Source organism: Callorhinus ursinus, unplaced genomic scaffold (assembly GCF_003265705.2).
Source record: "Callorhinus ursinus isolate GAN/ISIS: 27379988/994484 unplaced genomic scaffold, GSC_fseal_2.0 scaffold5, whole genome shotgun sequence".
NCBI classification, from domain to species: domain Eukaryota; kingdom Metazoa; phylum Chordata; class Mammalia; order Carnivora; family Otariidae; genus Callorhinus; species Callorhinus ursinus.
The window spans coordinates 82,124,742-82,130,734 of NW_027397067.1; the positions used below are offsets into that span (position 1 = coordinate 82,124,742).

Consider the following 5,993-nt stretch of genomic DNA (forward strand, 5'->3'; position numbering starts at 1 on the left):
GTGTGAAGAGACTGGCTGATGAGAGAGAAATGGCAGTTAGCTTTGTCGTCTAAGACAGTAGGAGCGAGCGATAGGTGAAGTCTGAGCTGCAGCATGTGGAACGGGAGGAGGTGACTGAGTGAGAGGGTCCCCAGACCCTTGCACTGTTTGAGAGGCAGCGCCGCTCACCATGAACGTTAGACTGTGTTCAGACGTTAAGGTTGCAGGGAAGGTTTCGAGGTAACCAGCCCCTCGTGTGGGAACCCTACCTGTGCACAGGCTGGGAATGGAAAGGTCGGTGGGTCTGGCACTCAGTGACTGGGGGGTGGGGGGTGGAGGAAGGCGAAATCAGAAAAGAGGGCAAATGTCAGACCCCACGGAGTGGCTTTGAAGTCCTATTACAGATCACGGACTGTGTCCCAAGCACTTTAGTGTACTAGTTGGGAAGTCTTTGAATTACAAGTCAAAATACCCGTCCATGAGTGTGATGGTTAATTCTGTGTGTCAACCTGGTTGGTTCACAGCACCCAGATATTTAGTCAAACATTGTTCTGGGTGTTCCTGTAACATTTATATCCGTAGACTTTGGTTTTTTTTTTTTTTAAGATTTTATTTATTTCAGAGAGAGAGAGAATGAGAGATAGAAAGCACGAGAGGGAAGAGGGTCAGAGGGAGAAGCAGACTCCCTGCTGAGCAGGAAGCCCGATGTGGGACTCGATCCCGGGACTCCAGGATCATGACCTGAGCCGAAGGCAGTCGCTTAACCAACTGAGCCACCCAGGCGCCCCTATATCAGTAGACTTTGAGTGAAACAAATTTCTCTCCATGGTGTGGGTGGCCCTCATCCAATCAGTTGAAGGCCTGGATAGAACAAAAAACTGACTTGCTCTGAGCAAGAGGGAGTTCTGCCCGCAACCAGCCTTTGAACTTGAAGGAGCACTGGCTCTTACTGACCCTCCTGCCAGACTCTGGAAATCACATGAGCCAATTCCTTAACATAAATCTTTCTGTACAAATATATACACCCCATTGGTTCTGCTTCTCAGGAGAACCCTGACTGTCACAGGAGTCAGGGCTGGTGGGGCTCAAAGCTCACCGGAGGCTCTGTCCCTTTCCCCTGAGCCTCCCAGCCTTCCCATCGATATCAAAGGAAGACACACAGGGAAAGGGAAGTGGGATGGCTTCAAGCTCGGTGGTCAGCACTGTCTGCAGAAGCAGGGGTGGAAGGAGCTGAAGCAGGGCACACACATCACCGGCTGACATTTCAGATGATCCCCATGGCTGCTGAGTAGAGAATGGCCTGGAATTTCTAGAACAGAAGAAGGGGGTCGGTGAGGAGGATGGGGCCCAGACGCAGGGGCAGCAGTAGACGTGGTTCACAAGATTTGGAGCTGTGTGTCCAGGATGCTTACCTTCAGGGCTCTGGCCTGGGAAGCAGATGGGTCGAGGGCAGGACGGCGAGCACATCGGACGTGAGAGGTGTTAAAGCATTTTCCTTCGTTGGACGTGCCTGGACAGCACCAACAGGAGAGCTAAGGTCCCTGCGGGGCTCAGAGGAGGTTCTGGGGTGGAGACATAAATGTGGTCCTGGTTGGCACAAAGGAACAGATGGACTTACCAGCTGAGAAGGTGGAGAGAGCTCGAGGCCCCAAGCAGCTAAGCTACAAACCAAGTCCTGGCATAGGCGCCTGGCATTCCGCAGGCGGATGAGGGCCTCACAGCACGTCACTGTTGCCCGCCCCCTAGCAACCCCGAGTCCAGGAGCTGTCTGTCCATCTGTCCTCCTCTCAAGGCCATTGGGCCCACTTTGGCTCAGGTGCCAACAAAAGGGTTCACACAGAGGGCCCTTCCCCTCTCTGGTCCCGCTGTTCTGCAGACCCACCCCTCCCTAGACTACACCCGCCACCTCCAAGTCTCCCAGAGCCGCCTGTGCCCCAGCTGCGCCCACAGGACTCCCCGGCAAAGCCCCAGTGTTCTCCCAGCTCTGGGAGACTCCTCCTCTGCCCCAACCCACCCCCCTAATTCCTCTCAGCTGAAATGTGCCCCCAAGACACCCCCCCCCGCCCAGGTCTGAGTCTGTGTCCAGTACAGGGGTGGTTATCCCCGTCTCACATGGGACGGCCAACTCCTTCCAGGCTGGCGTCCTGAGGGCATTTCTGCCACCAGCCTTCAGCGCCTGCACCACTCCCACCTGCCACCTCCCTCTCCACCCTCCCTGTGCCAACGATCCAGGCAATCAGAGGAAGATCCCTGCAGAGGAAGTTGCACCAGGTCAAGCCACAGCCTCAGACACACCGTGCTCCCTGCACTTTCCTTCCTCTCAGCCTTTGCTTGCACGCTCCTGGGCCCGGAACACCCATCCCACACCTCACACCAGGCACACGAAAACCCTCCCACCCTGTACTTTCTTTTTGCAGTAAACGGTCCTGGGCACCTCCCCCAAAAGGACCCTCTGGTGGCCCTGGACCTGAAGCCCAGGGTCCAATCTTAGACCCTCCCATCCCCTCCCCTGAAGGCACTGCCTCTGGGAAACCCCCATGGCCCCGCACCTGGCACAGAGCAGCTACCTGACCCCACCTGCGGTGCCAGGACTCTGTGGCCCATGTGCCTGCATCTGCCTTTGCCCGAGACCAAATCTCAGCATGCAGGGTCTCCTTAAAGACACCTGACCTTTCTGGATGCTCAGGTCTACTCCAAAGAACCCCTTCCCACCCCAGTGTGAGAAGCTCCCCGGGGCAGCGGCACTGAGGGAACCCCTGCCAGAAACCCTCGGGCCTGGGAACCCCGCTCGCCCTGGGGGCCAGGAGGGGAAAGGCTGTGGCAGGGAAGGCGGGTGCACTCAAGGTCCCTCACCCCCAGGCTCCAGCTGCCTACACTCATGCACACTCACCCACACACATCACATTCATACTGATGCATTTCCTCTGCCACCCCTGCACACTTGCACACACTGACACGCTCACTCACACACTCACTGAGACCCCAGGCCCAGTGGGTCAGCCCTGTCGCTCCCAACACTGCACAGGGCTCTGTTCTGTGCTCTCGTGGGCGTTTGCATGTCTGGGGCAGAGTGGCACAGTGGTGAGATCCGGGCTCTGGGCGCAGACAGCGTGAGTCACCCCCAGGGCGCGTGGATCTGGGCGTGCTGTGTGACCGCCCGAGCCTCAGTCCCTCGTCTGTAGAATGGGGCAGGGCTAGTTACCTTGCAAGAGCATCGTGGGAATCCCACTCGATGCCGCCAGTGAAGTGCTCGCTGAGCATCTGGCCCAGGCGCCTGGGAGGGTGCCATCACGACACAGTCATGCGTTCAGCCCGCCGTGCCAGAGGGACAGTTGGGTGCTGCCCCGTGAAGGCAGGCAGCAGGGATGACTGCGCAAACAGAAAGGTGGCTGTGGAGTGATGTGAGCAGCGCTGAGGGCAATCTGGAGGCGGGGACAAGGCCTCTTCGAAGGGGACATTGAGCCAAGGCCTGGAGGATGAGGCTGCCAGAAGCTTCAAGTCCCAGAGATGGGAGAGAGCAGGAGTGCTTGGGAGAGGAGCCAAGTGATGTAAGGGGAGGGAGGAGGAGGGGGAGGAGGGAGGGGGGAAAGGGAAGGGGAGGGGAGGGGGAGGAGAGAGAAGGGAAGGGGGGAAGGGAGGAGGGGAGGGGCAGGCGGAAGGGGAGAGAGGGAAGGAGGAGGGTGTAGGAAGGCTGTGTGCAGGAAAGAGTTGGAATTTTTTCTAAAAGCCGTGGGGCCCAAGGAAGTTTTGAGGCTGGTTGGCCCAGACCCCGTCATCCTCCTCAGAACTGACACACTCATTTCAGATTCACACTGCCTTCTCCGTGGGACTGGGGTGCGGGGTGGACAGATGTTCCTGGGTATCTGCCACGAGGCCAGCCTCTGTCCCTTCTGGTCAGCTGCATGCCGGATGCATGGGGTGGTTGTAGGGTGCACTTGACGGGGGTCCCTGCCGACCACAGTCAGTCCACTCCAGGAATAGGAATCTCGGCCAAATCTCTGCCCAGAGACGAAGAAGGTCCCTGCCAGGTCTAGGGCGAGGCAGCCGAGCCCCAACATCTGGAATTGGTGTCGTGGTGGGCGGGCTGTCAGAGCCCTCGAGCCGTGCACCCCCCTGCTAATCTGGTCTTCGCGGAGCGCGCTCCTTGGGCATGGGCTGGACTTAGCCATCTGCTTCTAGTGAGGGGAAGGGGGCAGAGGGCAGGACGTCACTCTGAGACAAGGTCATAAAAAGACAGTGGCTTCTGAGCACGCTCCCTCCCACTACCAGACCATTCATACCCTCATCCCGGGGAAGCCAGCTGCCCTGAGCGGGGAGTGAGGCCTGTGGACGACCACAGAAGGGAGCTTGGATGCAGACTGTCCCACCCAGGCCCCCTTCGGAAGAGACCACGGCCCTGGACCACAGCTGACAACAACCTCCTGAGGGGCCCCAGCAAGGCCACGCCTGGAATTCTGGCCCACAGACAGGGGGAGAGCATAAACTGTGTTGTTTTAAGCACCTTAATTTGGGGGTAATTTGTTTTGCAGTAAAAGAGAACACAGGTGGATCGGGCCTGACTTGGGCATGATGTGAGGGAACAGATGTCAGGTGTCGGAAGAGTAATGTCCTAGGAGTCTGGCGCCAATCCCTTGGGGCGTGTAGTTCTGGGCCCGCTCCTCGGAGAGCAAAGACTGCGCTCTCCGGGGCTGGGTGGGCTTGGTTGCCAGGGAGATAGTGATTCCTAACCCAGTTTCCAAGCCACTTGCCTCCTCCCAAAGCATGTGGGTCAGTTTCACCCTATCAGGATTTTTGCAAACAAAGAATAACAATCAGTCATGATTAGCAGAAGAAAGGGCTTTCTTTAAAGCAGGGAGAGAAGAACTGAGTCCACGTGTGTCCCGGGCCCTTGCAGTCTGGACAGCTCCTGCGCCGAGCTGGTGACCGCTGGCCTTGCTCTCCCGCCTCCCAGCCTGCCCTGGCCCAGATGCCCAGATCCTGGTGAGGGAGCGCAGGGATCCCGCCCTGCCCGGTGGGCACTCTGCAGCCAGAACGGCTATATATGGCAGTTGTGCTCAGGGCCCAGGATGATTGGCCGGTGGGCCTTCCCCACCGCAGAGGCGGAACTCAGGTGGTCAGAACCAGGGACAGCGTCAAAAGCCATTGCACTAGGCAGCTAAGCATCCTGAGCCCCTAAGCCCACAGAAACCGAGAGGACGGGCCGAGGCTGGGGTCCTGCCTGAGATCCGCTCCCAGAGCTTCCTGCCTTGTTTTTTGGCCAACACTGTCAGAACCCCTCCAAGCCGTCCAAGACTGCGGGTGTGGTTGCCGGCCAGGGCTACAAAGGAGTTTTTCCCCAAAGACTGCCCTGCCTCCTAGGGAGGGCCAGCTTCTCAGCCAACGGTGGACACTGTCACTCACATGTCAAACATTTCCGGAAGGGCTGCCAAACTCAGAGAGGGAGAAAGTTTCTGACCCCCAGGGACAACCCCCCAGAATAGTGGAGGCAGGATGTGTCCTGGGCCGAATGGTGGCCCCCAACAAGATGTCCAAGTCCTGACCCCCAGAATGTGACCTTATTTGGAGATAAAGTTAAGGATCTGAAGATGAGGTCATCCTGGATTTAGGATGGGCCCTCCACCCCCCATCTGGCGTTCCTTAGTCAAAAGAGAGGTTTGAGGCACAAAAGCAAGGAGAAAGGTCACGTGGCAGCAGAGGCCTACCCTGGGTGGGGGGGCGGCCACAGGCCACCGCCCTCCTGCAGCCACCAGACGCGGAAGGAGCCAGCAGGAGCAGGAAGGACCCACCAAGTTTGTGATTTGCTGCAGGAAACAAACACAGGGTGTCATCGGCGCTGGGAGGGGGGACGTTGCTCCCCAGCCCTGGCCAGCTGCCCGTGTGCGAGAAGCCGGAAGGGCCTCCCGTGCTCTGAAGACCCAGGGACGCGTCCTGGGCCCGGGGAAGGCAGCAGAACGCCGCGGGGCGCCCACTCACCGTCACGCTCGGACGGGTCTGCGGAGGCGGGGGGGGGGGGG

General features: G+C 58.7%; 1 long non-coding RNA gene across 1 annotated transcript; it reads right to left on the minus strand.

The window, feature by feature from the left end:
• Positions 1–1,013: 1,013 nt before the first annotated feature.
• LOC141372782 (uncharacterized) lies at positions 1,014–3,311 on the minus strand. The gene is made up of 3 exons (XR_012378190.1): positions 3,182–3,311; positions 1,392–1,541; positions 1,014–1,288 (listed from the first exon to the last, which is right to left on the minus strand). It is a non-coding gene; the product is annotated as an uncharacterized lncRNA (long non-coding RNA).
• Between the last annotated feature and the right edge of the window lie 2,682 nt (positions 3,312–5,993).